The sequence below is a fragment of the Coturnix japonica genome, chromosome 2, assembly GCF_001577835.2.
Source record: "Coturnix japonica isolate 7356 chromosome 2, Coturnix japonica 2.1, whole genome shotgun sequence".
NCBI lineage: Eukaryota > Metazoa > Chordata > Aves > Galliformes > Phasianidae > Coturnix > Coturnix japonica.
Genome location: NC_029517.1, coordinates 53,808,045 through 53,819,271, shown reverse-complemented (window position 1 = coordinate 53,819,271; position 11,227 = coordinate 53,808,045). Strand labels below are relative to the sequence as shown.

The following is an 11,227-nucleotide window of genomic DNA, read 5'->3' as shown; positions in this document are numbered from 1 at the left end:
CAGGTGTCGTAACCAAAGATCTACCACAACACCTACAGTCCCAAAAAGCAGTTTGCTTCTGTTCTGCAGCTCATTCTCATCTATTCGTTACTACACTGAGTGTCCTTTGCAACAGTCTGGCTAATTAGAGGTTCTATACACACCACTACGAATAACAGACATACAAAGTTCCCTAAATGTTATTTAGATGCTGGAAGGATGTGAAAGAGCAACAGAATAAACGAAAAACAATCAAACATTTCCAGTGTATTCATAGTTAGAACTGTGGGGAACCGTTTACATTCCCTGTTGTTTAAGGAGTCCTTTTTGAATCACAGAGAGACCCATTTAGAGTCTCAGAGCTCTTCACAGGCCACTTCTGAATAGAGAGTGCTGAACAGCCACTGGTACTATTTTCAGTTTTTTTTTCTCTTTTTCAGCAGTTGTTTAAAATAAGAGATTTATTCATTTATTCAGTTAAATTCACCGGGGACGGCTGTGCTGGAGAAGGGACTGAAAGCTCCAATTCACTTTAATTTGTCTGTTTGCTTACACTCTGTGTTGGAATGCAGCAGCAAACAGCCAGAAGTTTTTTATCCATGAACGCACTTTTCAAACAAGGACATCTGAAAATAGACATTTAGTTCTGTAAACACTAATGTAAGCTTTTGATTCCAGCACAAACTGAAGCAATGAACAACACATAGTTAAGTTCTTTGTGGGACTTGGTATGGCAGAAAGTGGAAATATGAAGTCCTGTAGCCCATGCCACTGAGTTATTGGCTCCTCTTTCACACCGGGGCTCTGCTTAGAGTCTGCTGTTGAGCTAAACTATCAAAACTAAACCCAACACTAAACAAGTACTAAATCTCACTGAACTTGTGCAGGGCCGGTGCTTAAATGTCGTGTTGGTTCAGGACATGAGAGAATGGGTAAGCCAAATAAACAAACAAGAGAAATAAAAGAACAGTTGAGATCAAACACTCAGCACAAAGCTCCAGTAGTTAATACATCTAATGACATTGGCTCTGACTGTAGGCAGGGAATGATGGAAATAGTTCCCTGATTCATCAAGGCAAAACTTTATGCACAAGCACAATCCATACACAAAACCCAGATAAACTCCACAGTCCAGTGCATAGGTCTGGGATACCACCAGTCCTCTCCACCTAAAAGTCCTCAAATGGTCCTGGCGACGTACTGGGTGCTGTCTGTGTTTGAGAGGCTCAAGGTGCTGTAGCTGCCATACAAAACTTCTCAGCTCCGGCCTGGCCCTAAAACCAAGGCTTTGTTGTGTGGCAGGCCACTTATTGCAGCTCTAGGGCAAAATTGCTCATCCACAGGTGAGTCAATGCCTGCAATGTTCAGAGCATAGCAAACTATGTAAGCCCTACATGGTGGGTGTTCAGGGGGCTCCTTCTGGCCCCAGAAACAGTGATCACAAATTGCCCCAGATGCACATGGAGTTGCATAAGTTCATGGATTAACCATCATAATTACATGATTTTCCCTCCCCCTATACCTCCCCGGCCCCTATTTTCCCCCTCGGAATGCATAATATACAAAACAATAACAACTTGCAAAAGGGACTTAAGAATGTGTAAGAATGTGGCTTTTTTAGTTGGCATATGTCGTATGGTAGATCTCCAGTTTTATCTATGTGTCTGTCTATCTATCTAAACATTTATCTATAGTAAAGTTCTAGTTCTGTTTTGTTCCCTTTTTGTGAGCAGAGAAAACGAGTGATATTTGCTACATGCCATACAAGTATGCAATCATCATATTTGATACATAATTATCTGAATAATGGCATAAGATATCCTGTTAAAACCAGTAATTAAGAACTGAAGTATAATTACAAAAACAAGATACCTGTTAAAAGTAAATGCATGTTGTTGCAATTACATTTTTATTTCATTTCCATGTTCTCCTTCAGCCCAGGAAGCTTTTCAGAAATTAAAACTTATTTCTATGTAAAGCCACTTCCCCAGTTTTCCATTTTTATTTATTTATTTATTTTTTCCCTCAAACTACTTCTACATGACAGATATGATGTGATGCTTGTCTGTCTAATTTAACAGTTCAAAGTAATAAGAGTTTTCTTAGCCATGCTTAAGCATGCTAACAATATTCTGCTGTCTGTGGAATTACTGTCCCACAGGAATTTTTCTCTGGATGTTCAAGTAAAAGCCTTCTTGTACATATATGAAATATTTGTTGTTGTATAAGGGCATAATAATTTCCTAAGCATGCAAATTAAATAACCACTTTAGCCTCAGCTAATATACAGGGAAAATGGGACACAAAGTGCCTTTGTAACCGTGTGTCCCCCTCTGATGTGACAGAATCTCTGTACAGCATTGCTACTAGTAAAAAAAAATCTGCTGTGTTTCTCTGCATCCTGGAAGCCAGCAAAGCCAAATGAATGAGCTATGTCATTCTGAAAGGCACTCTTTCTTCGAACACATCTCCTGTATTTTTGAGCATGTGAATGAACTACAAGGGTTTAACCACTAATTCAAACTTTTTTGAGTAAAACTTTTTTTTTTTTTTTTCCTTATATTTCCATGGGTATTCACAACAGATATTCTTGTTCCATTACTATTGAGCTGACCTTTACATGTCTAAGCCTACGTAGTGAGGGCATCTATTCTGAGCCGTTTTTTCCCCTCAGCACCAGTGAGGGCTTACAGCCCACTGCCACCACCTCTGCTCCCAACTCTGCTCCTGGGATGTGCTGGCCTCCTGTGGAGCCATATGCTACACTGAATGAATGCATTTTTTCATGCTACAAGAAGCCTTGTTCACACTTACATGGCCCACAGTAGCAGAGTGAACAGTAGAGGCACAGACTTTGGAAACCAGTTCCAGAAAAAACCAGCCATCTCAGTATATTTTTCACTTATTATTCATATTTTTCCCAAATTCTTGACCAGTCATAGCACAGAATTTGTTATTGCATAAATATTTGTGTATTGTGTAATTACGAGAAGTTCAGGGCTTTATTATACAGAATCATATAGAATCATAGAATGGCACGGTTGGAAGGGATCTTAAAGATTGTCGAGCTCCAACCCTGTGTCATGGGTAGGGTTGCCAGGTACCAGCTCTGCTGCCCAGGGCCCCATCCAACTTGGCCTTGAGTGCCTCCAGGGATGGGGGACCACAGTTTCTATGGGCAGCTGTGCCAGGTCCTCATCAGATGAGTGCCTCACTCATTTGCTGTCTAATCTCTCAACAACTGTGGTAATTTTGCCCTTATATAAAACTAGGTTCCAAACATAAAATGAGTATAAAATCCTAATTCAACAAAACAAAAATATAAACTATAACTCTTTCATTCAGTAATTAAATCCTCCTAGCATTCGCGGTTGTTATCCGCTCAGAAATCATCTTTTTGTCTTAGTGTCAACTTGAGGTCACTATCTGCAAGATGCCCAGTAGTGTAATTTGAAAATGCAATGTTTTCTGAATGCCTACTTCCAAGCCTATGAAGAATCACAAAAGGATGAGAGTGAGGTTACTCAGCTGCTCACAGACTGGCATACTCACCTCATGATTTGCCACAGGCCAGACTGAGTTAATTACATCTATGGGAAGGTGTACCACTCCTGATATATGAGGGTAGTACACATACATTTATATCATGATTAATACAGGTGCAAAAGCAGCATTTCTTGAAGGCAGAGTGTGACCAAGCAGACGGTATGAATTCCTTCAGAATTAGCTTATTCACCTTCATTTGATGATACTCTGATTTTTAACAGATTAGATTATTGAGGATTGTTATATTGTCATACAGGCATGAAAGATACTTGAAGACAGCAGAAGACAGAAAACATGGCACAGAAAATCACAGTTCTCTCATTTTTATCCTACCTTGGTAATTGAGTGAGAAGTAAACACAGTAAAATGTCTATTCTTTTGCACAGTGGGATAACACGTTTGGTGGTAAAAAAGGGTAATCAGTTATGTCACTGACATAAATGAATTAAAGAAGTCACCATCAAGTGTAAAGATTGTAATTTATGACTACTCGGAATTCTGTAGTGCTGTTAAATAGGTAACAGCAGGTACTGGCAGACAGACAGCATCAGAGGGGGCAAAGAGTAAGAAGATGACTGCTAGTGGGAAGGGAGGTGTGGTTGTCCAGAAGTCTTAAATAAAAACAGCTTGCCAGGAAAAGTGAAAATGGAGGTGACTTCCACATTTTATGGTCTTTAGAGAAAAGAGCTGAAGTATGGCAGTTCCTTGGTACAGCCAGGAGTATTTTAACTTGGACAAAAATGCTGCAGCATTATGAAGCTGAAAGATGAAATACTTCATGCAGGTGGGATTCTCCTTTTTTGCTGTTGTTTTTAAAAATATATCATACAAGTTGCTTAAGCTACTGTTGTGATACAACAGATAAGAATGTGACTCAGCTCTGAAGATAATACAGCTCCTTTTCTTCAGAAATGTGGAGTTTCCTGGGACATCCCACTTGAGTTCAGGAAGGTCGTAATACTGACCACAGCCTCAGAATGTCTGAAGACATTGAAGTTGACAAAAGTCAGTCTTTCAGTATGAATCATTGGCCTTTAGATTAACGACTCAAAATGTGAGGCTTAAAAAAGCCCGCTGGAAAGAAATGTAACTTCCAGGGCCTAGGCCACTGTGTTTTCTAAGTTTTATTTTGCTACTTAACATCTTCTGTGGCAAGGCACAATATAATATCCATTGGTAGCTTAAATTGTCTTGCACATCAACCTGAGACAAAGTTCATGTTCCAATATTCTTGCTAGGTAAATGTTTCCAAAGAAGTAGTAAGTGCTGATGTGAATGGTACGTGTGGTTTCCTCAGTATTTCACTTCACCGTTTTTCTCTCTGGACTAGAAATACATGTATTTTTCTGTTCCTTTTTAATGTATTTCTCCTCAGTGATCAGAAATTGCAGATTGACTGAAAGAAAATCTAACTACACATATTTTAGACAACTTTTTTTTTCCTTACTTTGCCCTACCCTTAGTCTTCTCCCAAAGAAATCAGTCTACTGCCAGGGCATGTATCTGGAATCAAAGTGACCACTCACTCTGTTTTTGTGGCACCTTATATACTTCAAAACTAGCATTGAAAATAGCCTTTTTTTCTTTCATTGTGAAGGAATTTCTTTCTGTTAGTAATTTCCTGCCAAGAAAGATTTCATGCAGATAATGGTTTTCAAAGAATGCAATCACTTGCGCAATTTGGGACAATAGCTTAGTACTTTTGTTTCCTGTCATAGCCAAGGAAAAATAAGGAAAGCTCAACAGAAGCCTAGCAAATTTTGGACTGCTTTGTCCTTCTCCTGCTATGTAACAGAAACAATCAGATATGCTAAAATATAAATCATACGGATACTGTCAAAGTAACATTATTATTTACTGAGCTACTCAATCTATCATGCTGCAGATTTTCAGAATTTAAGTAGAAGCTCAGAAGACGTGAGAACACAGGATGAGGCTTTATTAAATGGTAGGATTTGTGAGAATGGAGCTTCTGGTCAGATTAACACACTGAACTACACTACAGGCTTCAGAATAATGCTGTTTTGTTGTATTTTTCTGTATGTTACAAACATGAAAATCAGGTTTGTAATTGTACTGACAAAGTAAGTATTGCTAGCTTAATAAATGTACTACATAACATTATGAAAATAACAAAATTTTCATATTTTATACAATGAAATATAGCATTAAAAATGATTTTCTGTATGAAAGTACTGCAATATTTGTAAGCCCAAAGTGGTTTTGTATTCAAAGCTCATGCTACCTTCATTTCGAGATTTTGCTGCCCAGTGAATAATTTTGTCTGTGTACTGAGAAGGCAGGTCTATGCCTGGAAAATCAAAGAGAATTATGAACTGTAATTGTCCAAAGAATTCCAGTTCTGCATCAATGTTTCACGTTAGTTGCTTGTCAATTCTGTAGCCTTCAACAATCTGACAGTATTTAAGAACTTTAGGCAACAAACTGTGAGCTGTAAACACCTTGTATAAAATATTAACATATTTAAACACCTACAGTTTACCCTATGGTTCTGTCCTGTGAACATTAAACACAGTGTGTTTAATTGAGTGGAGTGTTTTATTGTGATGATAGTCATTTACTAAATATATGCTGACATCATGAATGGGTATATGTATTCCAGACAAACAATAGGATTTTAGTTGGTTAAAAATAAGGAACAAACATTATACCACCAAGACTCAGTTTGACTTGAAATTCATCACAATCAAATGTACTGTTCTACACTTGGTTGGGACAATGCCAAGCCAAGAGAGGGGCTGGGCAGAGAATGGACTGAAAGCAGACCTGAGAAGGACGTTGGGAGTGTCGATTGATGGAAATTAAATCAATTCTACATGGGACAGCAGTGTGCATTTGCAGTCCAGAAAGACAAACTTACTACAGAATCACACAATCACAGAATGTCCTAGGTTGGAAGGGACCTCAAGGATCATCAAGCTCCAACCTCCCCACCACAGGCAGGGCCACCAACCTCCATATGTAATACTAGACCAGGCTGCCCAGGGCAACATCCAACACTGGTGAAATGTTCACATTAACAATGGGGTTTCTGAAAATAAAAATCCTAGACATATGAACTGTATACAGAAATATATACAATTTTATCATTTGACATAGTGTCTCTATGCCCTTCTTGACATAGAAAATTCCTGTGTTTATGGGAACTATATATTAGACAAGGCTTCATAGTTTGGTGGTCTGGATCATCTGAGATGTTTTCTTCTGGATGGGAATACTGAAAGAAGAACAACTTTTCTCTTCTTTCTTGCTCTGATTTCAGGTCTTCTATTTCCTCCCCAGCTGACTTAGTTCTGTATCCCACAAACCATTTTCCACAAAATCCCCTTTCTCACCAGATACATATCGGAGGATCTGCTGTCACAAGATACCAGCTCTCTTTCTGGCTTCCTCCATCCAGGACTTTCCACTGCCGTCTCCACGTGTTCACAAAGCTGTGAAAGAAAGTACAGGAATTTTTCAGTCCCTGTAGTTCTGGAGGAGCCAGAAGGCCACGTGGGACTGAGTGCATGGCCAGGCATCAATGCTTTCTGTCTGAGCCCTGAAATCCTGTATCTCAGGGGAGAAGACAGCAGGAAGCTTGTACTGTTTGTTGAGGTATAAAGACACCATAATACAGGAAACAGCTGTGTTTGTCTGACTTTCCAGAGGATGCAGGAGAAATATGGGAGGAGCCAACAGTAAGTTTGAGTACTGATTTATTAAAGAGTCTAAAAATTCAGTTTTATGAGACTGTCCCTGTGAACCTGACCTAATTGTATCATAGGTTTGTACTGGTAGCCATCACTAGTGTGTGCCATGATTTTGAATGTAGGTAGGCACGAAGGATGCATTCATGTACAAACACTACTGTATTTGTATTCATACAAGCAATTATTTCCTGAGAATCAGCCCAGCATTTCTATTTGGAAAGGCAGTAGTACATGGTACTTTTTACAGGGGAAAAGCTAATTAATAATCTCAGTATGTTACAGGATTCAGTGACTATAAATTGAATTTGCAAATAGCATTAGAAGCAGTAGAAGAATTTCTACTTTAAAACTCTCTGTTTTCTAAAGTCTCAGACTTTCAAAGCATTTATCTGTGAGACTGTCCACACTTCCCAAAGAAAGCTGTGGGGTGAGAGTCTTACTCTTTGACTTGACTCTGCTACAGCAAGGGATTCAGTCATTTGTCTAAATTGGCGGCACTGAGTGAAGCTCTCAGAAGGCTCTCTTCTGCTTCCTTCCCTACCAATTGTATAGGCTGGATGTGAACAGTGTAGCTTGGCTGAAGAAACTCTCCTACAGCTGCTCTGACCTCCTGAGAGGTTGGGCAGGACACCTGAATCAGGACACACAGACAAACATATCTTACCATGGAGGTATTTTCAGTCAGAAAATAGAAGGATCACAGACCAAAACAGCCTGTGCTGCACACAAAAATACTGCAGACATTGGTACAGATTAGACTCCATTAACTTCACAAAATGTTAATCGAAAATGTGCTCATCCAAATTGTAATTCCCAGTCTGTGAAGGCAAGTTTTAAATTTAAATGCCATAGTCAGAGGTGGAGATAGGAGTAGTAGGAAAGGTACAGACAGAACAAATAATACATCAATTTTCATACTAGTATTACATAATTGTAGGGAAGTGTCTCTGTTCCCTCTACTCTAAGCAGTCTCTCTAGGAAGGGATCTTGAGAAACAACTTCTCAGTGACTTGCACTTTCCAGTCCAATGCTGTAACCTCAACTCTTCTGTTGGTCTCTAACTCTTTTGGTGACCAAGGGAGTCACTCTGGCCCCCTTCCCAAGAGCTGTTTGGTGGAGGCGAGCTGCATACCTTTCACTGCCATCAGAGGCAGGGCAACATTCCTCTGCTCAAAACCTGCACCCATCTGTCTCCCATCAGCTGGTGGATACTAAAATAAATTGGGAGTGGGCTGATGTAGCAGCAGTGCTACAAAGGGTATGTTCTCCACAGGAAATGTGTAAACAAATATTTGGATGGTCTAAAAATACGAACAAAGAAGCCTCTGTGACACAACAATGAACTTTGTGGCACGTGTTCTACATACTCTTGTTAAATAGCAAAATGAAATTACTAAGTAGAGGTAGCATCCTTAACATTTAATGTTGGACTTCTACATGATGTTTTCTTTTTGTTATATAAAAAAAACATGCTTATATCCATAAGATTTTTCAAAAATTCTCTAAAACTTATGATGCTGATAGTATGTCTGGACTTGTGCCCAGAACTAAACTCCTGAGAATTTCCAACTTTAGCACCAGCACCTATACTGCCTCACTGTATTTGGTTGTCAAAAAGTTTGGGAGAAGCGCAGTTTAGAGGCAGTGCTATGACATTTTTACTCTTCCAGTCTTCATTGTCACCATTTCTCCCAGTTAAAGTGCAGAAGTATCTCATATCCTGTTGCTCCAGGTCTGCCCAAGACTTTCTGATGTTTATTACTCTTTTCCCTTGTGTTGAATCTCTGCCCAGTTATGTGTCATGAGCAGATTTCACTCCCTTATGTCCATATTCCTTCACACTGGCCAAAGATGTGTATGTGAGGAATGAAGTCACTCCCAGTCATTATTGGTCTCCGTGGCACACAGTTATTCATACTTCCCCTGCTCAAATTCTTATTTTACATTATTGCTCTCTGCCTATCCACACTCTTTTTCTGTGCTTACTAACCCTTATTAATTGTAACGAGGTTGTGACAAGCTCTTTAAAGAGGTTGCATGGGAAAAATGCTCTAAAGGATCAGGTATATTAGAATCACAGTTCTTCAGTTTTGTTTTTCAAAACAGTCTGATTTGTCAAAATAAGCTCCCTCCTGTTATTTTACATGAATTATCTCCATTAAATTCCAGCTTTCTGTGAGTTCTTTGGCTTTCACACTAACAAGTGTTTTGTCCTCTTCTCTTTGTAGACTCGGTATTCTTCTCTAGTATGATTTTCCTCAGCATGAAGGGCTGAATGTTAGTAATAGAATTTGTTTGGTTGCAGCCATGTAGGCATCTATATATTCTCTCCTTTGTTCAAATGTCATACATTTAAAGTTTCGTTGTTTTTATTTTTTGTTTGTTTTTTTGTTTTTTGTTTTTTTTTTAGAGGCTTACTTTAGCAGCTGGAAAGCAACCACATACAGACTCTCATATCCTCCCATCACATCAATTATAGCTACTGTAACAACAACCATTCCCACTACCAGATAGTTTTCCTAATGAAAAGGTTCTCAGCCCCTCAGGAACAACACTAATTAATTTAGAGCTTTCTCTCATTTTTTTCAGCATGATTACTTTTGGGTCAGTTCTACAAGCACTGCTCTGCAGCTCTCATTGCTCTGCCTTATCTCCCTGCTCTGCCTGTTGGGCCTTCCTTTTTAGAGAACCTGTAAGGAGAGACAAAAGAGCACTCCTTCATAGCACAGCTCTATGTTACTCTTAGCGTGCTTCTACTATGTATGAGATTTATAATTCCAACTATGGGGTACTTTCTCATTCTCTTGTGTATGGGAAATTGGTAATCAGCCTGAATCTCTGATTAATCAGCTGAGGCAAGTGTCAGGTCAGCTGTGGGAGCACAGGTGAGGGTAATTCAGCTGTGCTCCCGGAAGGGGTGGAGCTTGACTACACGTTCTCTAGACCTCATTTAAGGGCTGACCACTAAAGCAGCATCTCTTGGAGATTGCTCCTTGGTTAAGATTGCCTCAGCATTTCCCAGTGAAGGCATCCATATTGGTGAGTTTTTTCCCTATAAATAACCTTTCTGTTACCATCTTTGTATTATTCCACCTTACATCTTGTTACTCGTCTCTCTGTAAGCCCAAACATTCTTCATAAAAAGCATCTGGTCTGCTTCTGAGATGGACTATAACACCAGTGACATTTTCCAGTTACCACTTCTTGACCTTTCAAATTGCAATTGCAATTTCTCATTATGTTTACTGCTTAGACCTCCTGTCTTGATCTATCTTTTATGTCCATATATATTTATTTTTCCTTGTCTGATAAATGCATGTAAGCTAATTTTTGCTATATGACAATCGTGTCCAAAAGACATGTAAATTACCGGTTTATCTTTACAGGGAACAGAGAAAAGTTCCAGTTGTTTACGTCATCCAGTCAAAAAATCATGAATAAATCATAAACAAATCAGCTTGTTGTTCCTTCTGGTCACTTCTTGGATGCCAATGGACAAAATGTTCTTTCTTTTTCTTTACTAAGATTATGATCATAATTGTGGTGGACATTAAGTCTCTGCAGGCCTGCCATTCCTGTGCCTTGATTGATGGAGGAACAAATGAGACTAGGGAACTCCTGGAATGCCCAGAATGGCATGTGGATGGACTCTGCTAGAGTACATCTTCCTTGATTTTTTTTGACAGATTGCCTTTCAGGAACTGTAACAAGGTACAGTTTTACGTTGGTCTCATAAATTTGCTCAATAAATTATAATAAAATATAAAGTAATTCCTCACATAGTCAAATGTGACCATGGATGTGTGAAGATTTTATCATAGTTCTATTCTGTTTGATTAATTTTATCAGCAGCAGAGAGATGGATAATTGCTATGTTCCTCTTCTATTGAGAACCATTAGTTTTGATTGCTTTGGGATACAATACAAGACTGCCTTACCTTGTATATTGTAGTCTAGCAACTGCTGCAGAACCACCCTAAACTGGCTAA

The 11,227-nt window shown here is 39.0% G+C and overlaps 1 protein-coding gene across 1 annotated transcript in view; it reads left to right on the top strand.

Moving 5' to 3' along the window:
- Positions 1-10,236: 10,236 nt before the first annotated feature.
- DNAH5 (dynein axonemal heavy chain 5) overlaps positions 10,237-11,227 on the top strand; it is a 116,677-nt gene continuing 115,686 nt past the window's right edge. The window contains exons 1-2 of the mRNA XM_032442468.1: positions 10,237-10,277; positions 10,625-10,949. The gene's annotated coding sequence lies outside the window, so the exon portion shown is untranslated. The remainder of the gene's footprint in view (positions 10,278-10,624; positions 10,950-11,227) is intronic.